This window comes from Pseudophryne corroboree, chromosome 3 (genome assembly GCF_028390025.1).
Source record: "Pseudophryne corroboree isolate aPseCor3 chromosome 3, aPseCor3.hap2, whole genome shotgun sequence".
Lineage (NCBI taxonomy): Eukaryota > Metazoa > Chordata > Amphibia > Anura > Myobatrachidae > Pseudophryne > Pseudophryne corroboree.
Window position 1 is genome coordinate 111,441,988 of NC_086446.1, and position 10,502 is coordinate 111,452,489.

Below are 10,502 nucleotides of genomic sequence, written 5' to 3' on the forward strand. Positions count from 1 at the left end.
CATTTTTGTTCTCCATTTTTTAATGTGTGGAATTATATGCCAGTATCAATAGCAATGGCCTACTACTATATATACTGCGCACAACTAAAATGCACCACAGGTATAGAATGTAGATGGATAGTATACTTGACGACACAGAGGTAGGTACAGCAGTGGCCTTCCGTACTGTACTGCTATATATACTGGTGGTCACTGTGTCAGCAAACTGCAAAACTAAAATGCACCACAGGTATAGAATGTAGATGGATAGTATACTTAATGATGACACAGAGGTAGGTACAGCAGTGGCCTTCCATACCGTACTGCTATATATACTGGTGGTCACTGTGTCAGCAAACTGCAAAACTAAAATGCACCACAGGTATAGAATGTAGATGGATAGTATACTTAATGACGACACAGAGGTAGGTACAGCAGTGGCCTTCCGTACCGTACTGCTATATATAGTATACTGCTGGTCACTGTGTCAGCAAACTGCAAAACTAAAATGCACCACAGGTATAGAATGTAGATGGATAGTATACTTAATGACGACACAGAGGTAGGTACAGCAGTGGCCTTCCGTACCGTACTGCTATATATAGTATACTGGTGGTCACTGTGTCATCAAACTGCAAAACTAAAATGCACCACAGGTATAGAATGTAGATGGATAGTATACTTAATGACGACACAGAGGTAGGTACAGCAGTGGCCTTCCGTACCGTACTGCTATATATACTTTTGGTCACTGTGTCAGCAAACTGCAAAACTAAAATGCACCACAGGTATAGAATGTAGATGGATAGTATACTTAATGACGACACAGAGGTAGGTACAGCAGTGGCCTTCCGTACCGTACTGCTATATGTACTGGTGGTCACTGTGTCAGCAAACTGCAAAACTAAAATGCACCACAGGTATAGAATGTAGATGGATAGTATACTTAATGACGACACAGAGGTAGGTACAGCAGTGGCCTTCCGTACCGTACTGCTATATATACTGGTGGTCACTGTGTCAGCAAACTGCACAACTGAAATGCACCACAGGTATAGAATCTAGGCCCTCATTCCGAGTTGTTTGCTCGCAAGCTGCTTTTAGCAGCTTTGCACACGCTAAGCCGCCGCCTACTGGGAGGGAATCTTAGCTTAGCAAAATTGCGAACAAAAGATTCGCAATATTGCGAATAGACACTTCTTAGCAGTTTCTGAGTAGCTCCAGACTTACTCGGCATCTGCGATCAGTTCAGTCAGTTTCGTTCCTGGTTTGACGTCACAAACACACTCAGCGTTCGCCCAGACACTCCTCCGTTTCTCCAGCCACTCCCGCGTTTTTCCCAGAAACGTAGCATTTTTTCAAACACTCCCATAAAACGGCCAGTTTCCGCCCAGAAACACCCACTTCCTGTCAATCACATTACGATCACCAGAACGAAGAAAAAACCTCGTAATGCCGTGAGTAAAATTCCTAACTGCATAGCAAATTTACTTGGCGCAGTCGCAGTGCGAACATTGCGCATGCGCAATAAGCGGAAAATCGATGCGATGCGAAGAAATTTACCGAGCGAACAACTCGGAATGACCACCCTAGATGGATAGTATACTTGACGACACAGAGGTAGGTACAGCAGTGGCCTACTGTACCGTAATGCTATATATTATACACTGGTGGTCACTGGTCAGCAAAACTCTGCACTGTACTCCTCCTATATAATATTATACTGGTGGTCCACAGTCCCCACAATAAAGCAGCACACTGAGCACAGATATGGAGTGTTTTTCAGGCAGACAACGTATACTGGTGGTCACTGTCAGCAAAACTCTGCATTGTACTCCTGCTATATAATACAGCTGCTCCCCAGTCCCCACAATTAAGCAGTTTGAGCACAGATATATGCAGCACACTGAGCACAGATATGGAGCGTTTTTTTCAGGCAGAGAACGGATAAAACTGGTGGTCACTGATCAGAAAAACTCTCCACTGAACTCCTCCTATATTATACAGCTGCTCCCCAGTCCTCCCCACAATTAAGCAATAAAGCACAATCAAGTTCAACAATAACGGAGAGGACGCCAGCCACGTCCTCTCCCTAACATTTCCAATACACGAGTGAAAATGGCGGCGACGCGCGGCTGCTTATATAGAATCCGAATCTCGCGAGAATCCGACAGCGGGATGATGACGTTCGGGCGCGCTCGGGTTAACCGAGCCATACGGGAGAATCCGAGTATGGCTCGGACCCGTGTAAAAAGGGTGAAGTTCGGGGGGGTTCGGTTTCCGAGAAACCGAACCCGCTCATCACTAGTATTTACCCTGTACTTGTCCTATACTGTCATCAACTGTAAGTTGCTATTTTCCTGTTTTGATTATTTGTTTATGTACGCTGTAATTGGGCGCTGCGGAACCCTTTTGGCGCCATATAAATAAAAGATAATGATAATAAATAATAATAATAATAATAAAAAATAACTGGTAATTAATAAATAAATAAATAAATAAATAAAATAATACTCTTCCGGAGTCCAGGGGACTACACAAGAACTCAGGAAAAATGATTTAAAAATGATTGGTAGAAAGTGCTGAAGTGAAAATTGGGCATGGGAAATCGAGAATCACTGATTCAAACTTGCAAATCCAACAAGATTGGTAGATATTAAAAAAATATTAATTTCTTCGGATTTGTACTTTTTCAGATGAAATTTGGCTGGATTGCTGCAAACAGAATTTCACACAACTGACATCAGGGACTGGATGTAATGAAGTCCGAGTTGGCCGGAGGTGCCGGTTCCCGGCCAGACTTTTTTTTAAAGGGGCAATCAATTACAAAGCAAATCCATGCCTTGTACATGATTGCCCCTTTAAGTAAAGGGAACCCACACCTCCGACCAACTCAGACTTCATTATAATTGGCTCCATGAATCTAAATAGATAGGAAGCTTGTATCTTGGAAATTGGTAGAAATGAACATTTCTGCTATCTTTTCTATCTTAAAAAACAATACAATTTTTCTTTTATCCGTAGGTGAAAAGTTCCCTTTTCTGCAACGTAATAACTCTGACTTTTGTATGTGTTGGCTTGACGTTTGCCATATCTGATCTCATGTATCTTAACCAGCTTGAATGTGATGGCAGACACAATTTTGGGCCGCAAATTATGTGTAATTCATTTGACGTAAGTATTGTCCTTTTTTTTCTCTTATTTGAAGAAAGCTTTATAGAACTCTGTTCATAGCAGTCTACAGATGTGTCTACATAAACCTGCGTACGCATTGACACTAGTGATGGTATTGCATGCAGCTGCTGTGTGCGCCTAAGGGTGTGTACACACGGTGAGATCCTTGCTATGCCCGATTTTCACTTGCGATTTCCCTTTAACTCCCTGGAGCCCAGCACCACCGATTTTGACTAACTTTTCTTGAGATATGGACTATGTGTGCTTACGATTTTGGCTAATGTGAGATGTCATTGACATGTGAGATGAAGTAGATAGTACACCGATCTAGGAAGGGTTGATTTGCCTGCACACTTGCACAGTCTATCTTTTCTTGCGATCCCGACCTGGCGGCAGTGCCAGATTAAGGTCCATATGGGCCTGGAGCTGAAATTTAGGAAGGGCCTATTGTGTGCCTTGGCAGGAGGTGTGACAAGTGCTGCGGTGGTGTGACTAGTGATGTGGGGTTGTAATCAGTGTGGTGTGGGTGTGGTCTAAATAGGGGGTGTGGCCTACGCCATATCAGTGACACAGTCACCACTTACTGACAGACATTACTTACTGACACACACACGCACAACACAAAGCTTACTACACAATCACCACTTACTGACAGACACTACTTACTGACACACACGCATAACACAGATAAACTTACTGACACAGACATTACTTACTGACACACACACAACACAATACTTATACCGCTCTCACATCACAATGTCAGGTCCCACCTGGGAATTGGAAATGGGTCCATTCCTGGGTGGGACCCGGCATTGGACCCTACACACCGCCAACCCGACCCAACAATTTGCCGGTTCGGGTTGCCAACCATGGGCGGAGATAGAGTCTGCATCAGGGGCGGGTGCGGAGACGGCGCTGGGAGATGAGATCATCTCCACGCCGCCACTCCCTATGCAGTGAACGGGCCCCGGGTTGCATTGACCTGGGTAACCTGTTCACACTGCACCTGACCTGGTATTTAACACGGGAATAAGCCTTCTTTATTCCCGGGTTGAATTACTGGATCAGGCGACCCGAAATTCGCCCATGACCCCTTTCATAACGCACATCGAAACGTGTCGACCCGGCTATACCAAGTTATTTTTGCGGTGTGAAAGGGGTATTACTGACACAGACACCACTTACTGACAGCCACTACTTACTGACACACACAGTACAAAACCTACTGACAGACACCACTTACTGACAGACACTACTTACTGACACACGCACACACACGCACAACACAAAACTAACTGACATAGACACCACTTACTGACAGACACTACATACTGACACACAAATGGCACAACACAAAACTTACTGACACAGACACCACTTACTGACAGACACTACATACTGACACACAAATGGCACAACACAAAACTTACTGACACAGACACCACTACTGACACACACACACACACACACACACACAAACAATGCAAAACATTCTCACAAAAATACTACTTACTGACACACACTCACAACACAAAACTTACTGACACAGACACCACTTACTGACAGATTCTACTTACTGACACACAAACACAACACAAAGCTTACTGACACAGACACCATGCAAAATTTACTGACACAGACACTACTTACTGACAGACACTTCTTACTGGCACACAGATTTTTTTTCTCAGTGGTACTGTGCCTGCATGCCGTGGGCGTGGTCACGTCATTAAGGGATGTGACCATGTGACACTAGGTGGAGTGGTTATATATTATGTGCATCCATGGCACAGACACCCCCTGTCCCTGCGGACTACAGAGACAAGCACAGCAGGATGTGACCCTAGTTATAGAATAAAAAATAGTATATATAAGCTGTGTACCCAGGACTCATCCTGTTATTATGTGAATATTTGCTCCAGTACCCTCTTTCGGGTTTTCAAGCAGTGGACAGAGTACAATGAGGCTGCACTCCCGAGTCGTGCTGGTGCACTAAGATTTATTAAGTAAGATTTAGGATCAATAAATCTTATTGCACCAGCAAAACTCGGGAGTGCCGCCTCATTGTACTTGTGGGGAGGGGTCTCGACCATTAGAGTTACTCACCGAGGTGTAGTATGAGTTGCCGGCGGGCAGCATACTGGCGCCGGGATCCCGATCGCCGGCTTGCCGACAGCGGGGCGAGCACAAATGAACCCCTTGTGGGCTCGCTGTGGTGCCACGCTATTTATTCTCCCTCCAGGGGGGTCGTGGACCCCCAAGAGGGAGAAAAGGTGTTGGTATGCCGGTTGTCGGGATTCCGGCACCGGTATACTGTGTGCCGGGATCCCAATAACCAGTATACTGAATACCACCCACACGGCACAACACAAAACTTACACAGACACCACTTACTGACACACACACACAATGCAAAACTTACTGACACAGACACAATACAAAACTTACTGACACTACTTACTGACACACACAACGCAAAACCTACTGACACTGATACTACTTACTGACAGACACTACTTACTTACTGACACACACACCACTCAAAACTTACTGACATAGACACCACTTACATAGGAGACCTCAGGGCCTGGTGTGGGCTGCTACTCACATGGTTTTGCATGTGAGGGCCGGCTCCAGGCCTACTAGTACCCTGAGCGAGAACATGTAAAAGCGCCCCCCCCCCCCCAATGTGCGCGTGCTCCAGGAAAAGTGGGCGTGGCCTCCGTAAAAGTGGGCGTGGTCTCATAACTTTATATTATTAGACTATAAATAAATATATTTTCATACCCCCTCTACGCACACAATTAGCAGCCTTACACATAACAGCCACAGTAGTGTTCCTTACACACAATGTCTCCAGTGTAGTGCCAGATACACATAATGTGCAGTGCCAGATAGACATAATATACCCCCAGCAGTGCCAGCTACACATGACATGCCCCGCAGCAGTGCCAGATAGACATGACATGCCCCCAGCAGTGCCAGCTACACACAATATACCCCCCAGCAGTGCCAGATAGACATGACATGCCCCCCAGCAGTGCCAGCTACACACAATATACCCCCCAGCAGTGCCAGCTACACATGATAGTGTTCACTTTTTAGGGCAGGGTGCTGATCATAGGGAAGGCACATTTTTAAGTTAGGAGGGCAAAATGATGTACATACTGTAATGCTTGGTGCTCATCTACCTACATGGTAAAGCATGGACAGTGCCTGCCGAAGGCACGCAGCTAAAATTTAGGGGCGTTGCTTCGTGGGAAAGGTGCGTGGCCACATAATAGTGGCAATTCGCATTACACCACACAGTAGTGCAGTTAATACACACTGCACCAGGTAGAACCTCCTAGACACTTTGCGCCAGGCAGAGCACGTTAGACACTTTGCGCCAGGCAGAGCACGTTAGACACTTTGCGCCAGGAAGAGCACTGAGACTCATTGCCTAGCCACAGACGCCTAGCGGGAACACTACATGATATGCTCCCCAGCTGTGCCAGCTACACATGACATGCCCCCCAGCAGTGCCAGATACAGAAATGCCCCCACAGTGCCAGATACGTCCCCACAGTTCCAGATAAATCCCCCCACAGTGCAGATAAATGCCCCCACAGTGCCAGAATGTCCCCACAGTGCCAGATACATAAATGCCCCTACAGTGCCAGATACAGAAATGCCCCCACAGTGCCAGATACAGGTATGCCCCCACAGTGCCAGATACATAAATGCCCCTACAGTGCCAGATACAGAAATGCCCCCACAGTGCCAGATACATAAATGCCCCCACAGTGCCAGAAATGCCCCCACAGTGCCAGATACAGAAATGCCCCCACAGTGCCACATATGCCCCCACAGTGCCAGATAAATGCCCCCACAGTGCCAGATATGCCCCCACAGTGCCAGATAAATGCCCCCACAGTGCCACATATGCCCCCACAGTGCCAGATAAATGCCCCCACAGTGCCAGATAAATACCCCCACAGTGCCACCCATCCATAAATGTGACTCCCCCCCAAATACCTGCGGCGCTGAGAGGGGGAGGAGTACTGATGTCCGATGGCGGGCGGGCGGGCGGATGGCCTGCGAGTGCGGGTCCGGGTTTAGGTGAGGGCAGACGGGCGGGCGGCCTCCAAGGCGCTTGTGTGCGCTATGCGCCCTGCGCGGCGCCGGCGTCTGACGTTAGACACCGGCGTCGTGCAGCGCGCATAGCGCACGCAAGAGGTCACGGCGGCCGGGCCAATAATGCACAGGGCCGGCTCCAGCCTAGAATATGGCGGCGCCAGCGCGCGGCACCCATTAAGGGTGGCGCCCTGCGCGGCCGCTCTATTCGAACATGCCTAGAGCCGGCCCTGCCCTCAGCTCTCCTAAAAGACAGCAGCCTCCTGTCAAGACCCTTCCACTCTTTCATGCGGCATGTTATTGTTGGGAAGCTATCTATGAGGCCCCGCCCCCTTGCACCACGAGGTCCTTCCCCCTTGTCCATCAAAAGATAAATGCTTTTGCTGCAGCTTCCCAACAATAACATGCCTAATGAAAGAGGGGAATGGTCTTGACAGGAGGCTGCTGTCTCGGAGCTATCTCCGAGGCTCCGCCCCCGTGCCCATCTGAAGCCCAGCCCCCTTACAACACGAAGGCAGTTTTATCACTCTGTGGTGTGGTGCTTGAGGTCAGGACACAGGCCAACCAGTTTGGGGTGGTGGTGAATGGGCAGCCGGAGGTGAGTGAGCTGCTGTATGTGCTGACAGGAAATGTTTTTTTCCTGTCAGCACTGGCTACTGCCTGCAGGGAACTCTCTGGGCCTATTTTCGATGGGGTGGCTTGGAGCTGAAGCTCCATCCGACCCAATGTTAATCCGGCCATGCCTGGCGAGACCGCACATCGGGATCGAATCGGGATCGCAAGGTGACTTTCACCTTGCGATCTGCACTAACTTTTCTTGCGATTTTGACTATATAGTCAAAATCGAAAGAAAATATCTCACCGTGTATACACACCCTAAGAGGTTAACCTGGCTGAGGACCAACACGTGAGCCACATCATTCATCTCGCCATGCATCATTGTGCTTAATCTGTGGCTTTGTACCTATTCCTCTGCAACAACTATCCTATACTAAGCTATGATGAGAATAAGATGCTAACTACAGGAAAAAGTAGAAAAGTACAGCTCATGCTGGAGAGCGCTTAAGTTGTGCCACGTGCCTCACGCCATACCTAGCAAAAGAAGTAGGTATATGAGGACAGATCTGTGTTTTCCTTATTAAAGCTGACAGCATTGCTTTTAGTAAAAGTAGATTGTAAGATAAATTAATGGGGGTAATTCTGAGTTGATCGCAGCAGGAAATTTTTTAGCAGTTGGGCAAAACCATGTGCACTGCAGGGGAGGCAGATATAACATGTGCAGAGAGAGTTAGATTTGGGTGGGGTGTGTTCAATCTGCAATCTAAATTGCAGTGTAAAAATAAAGCAGCCAGTATTTACCCTGCACAGAAACAAAATAACCCACCCAAATCTAACTCCCTCTGCACATGTTATATCTGCCCCCCCTGCAGTGCACATGGGCCCTCATTCCGAGTTGTTCGCTCTGTATTTTTCATCGCATCGCAGTGAAAATCCGCTTAGTACGCATGCGCAATGTTCGCACTGCGACTGCGCCAAGTAACTTTACTATGAAGATAGTATTTTTACTCACGGCTTTTTCTTCGCTCCGGCGATCGTAATGTGATTGACAGGAAATGGGTGTTACTGGGCGGAAACACGGCGTTTCAGGGGCGTGTGGCTGAAAACGCTACCGTTTCCGGAAAAAACGCAGGAGTGGCCGGAGAAACGGTGGGAGTGCCTGGGCGAACGCTGGGTGTGTTTGTGACGTCAACCAGGAACGACAAGCACTGAAATGATCGCACAGGCAGAGTAAGTCTGGAGCTACTCTGAAACTGCTAAGTAGTTAGTAATCGCAATATTGCGAATACATCGGTCGCAATTTTAAGAAGCTAAGATACACTCCCAGTAGGCGTAGGCTTAGCGTGTGTAACTCTGCTAAATTCGCCTTGCGACCGATCAACTCGGAATGAGGGCCATGGTTTTGCCCAATTGCTAAAAAATTTACTGCTGCGATCAACTTGGAATTACCCCCAATGTTTTAATTATCTACCTATATTGGGAAACCTGGAAATTGTGATACAGCTTATACGTGAAAAAGTTTTTTTGAGATTTTTGCAAATGTATTAAAAATAAAAAAACTAAGAAATCACATGTACACAGAGGCGTCGGAACTGGGGGGGCAAGGGGGCAGCTCGCCCCCCCCAAACATAGAGAGGCGCCGATCATTTACAGGAGGAGCGGAGGAGCGATGTGCGGTCAGGTGAAAGACCGCACATTACATCCTCCGCTCCGTGCAGTGAACGTCTAATCAGTCCCAGCGCTACCCGCCCCGCAAGGTCTGCAAAGCAGGGAGGCCCTCTCCCTGCTCTGCTACCTTGCTGATATGCACTGTGCAGTGTTGCTGCCGGAGCTCCGCCTGTCACACTGACAGGCAGCATGAGCAGAAGCTCTTCACACTATGGTCTCCCCCCACGCTCCTCCCCGCTGCACTAGTCAAAACAGGCAGCAGCGTCGCCCCTCCAGTCCTCCCTCCCCACTGAAGACACAGCATCTTCAGCATCACTCACCCCTCCTTCACGTATGGGACAGCAATGCACAGACAGGAAGTCATGTGATGTACACCTGACTGTGCACTGACTGGAGGAGCCAGCAGCGACAGGAAGAGGAGCAGCCAGCCACACAGAGGGAGGAAGACTCTGCAGAGGCTCAGGTACTGTAGTGCTGCCTCATATAATTAAGGGGAGAGGGGGGAGGAGAGAAACTATCACAATGTGTGTTGGGGGGAGGGGGGTGTCATAATAATGTGTGCTGGGGGGAGGGGTGTTATAATGTGTGCTGGGGGAGGGGTGTCATATTGTGTGCTGAGGGGAGGGGGGTCATAATAATGTGTGCTGGGGAAAGGGGGTGTCATAATAATGTGTGCTGGGGAGGGGGGTCATAATAATGTGTGCTGGGGAAAGGGGGTGTCATAATAATGTGTGCTGGGGAGGGGGGTGTCATAATAATGTGTGCTGGGGAGGGGGGTGTCATAATAATGTGTGCTGGGGAGGGGGGTGTCATAATAATGTGTGCTGGGGAGGGGGGTGTCATAATAATGTGTGCTGGGGAAAGGGGGTGTCATAATAATGTGTGCTGGGGAGGGGGGTCATAATAATGTGTGCTGGGGAAAGATGTGGTCATAATAATGTGTGCTGGGGAAAGGTGGTGTCATAATAATGTGTGCTGGGGAGGGGGGTGTCATAATAATGTGT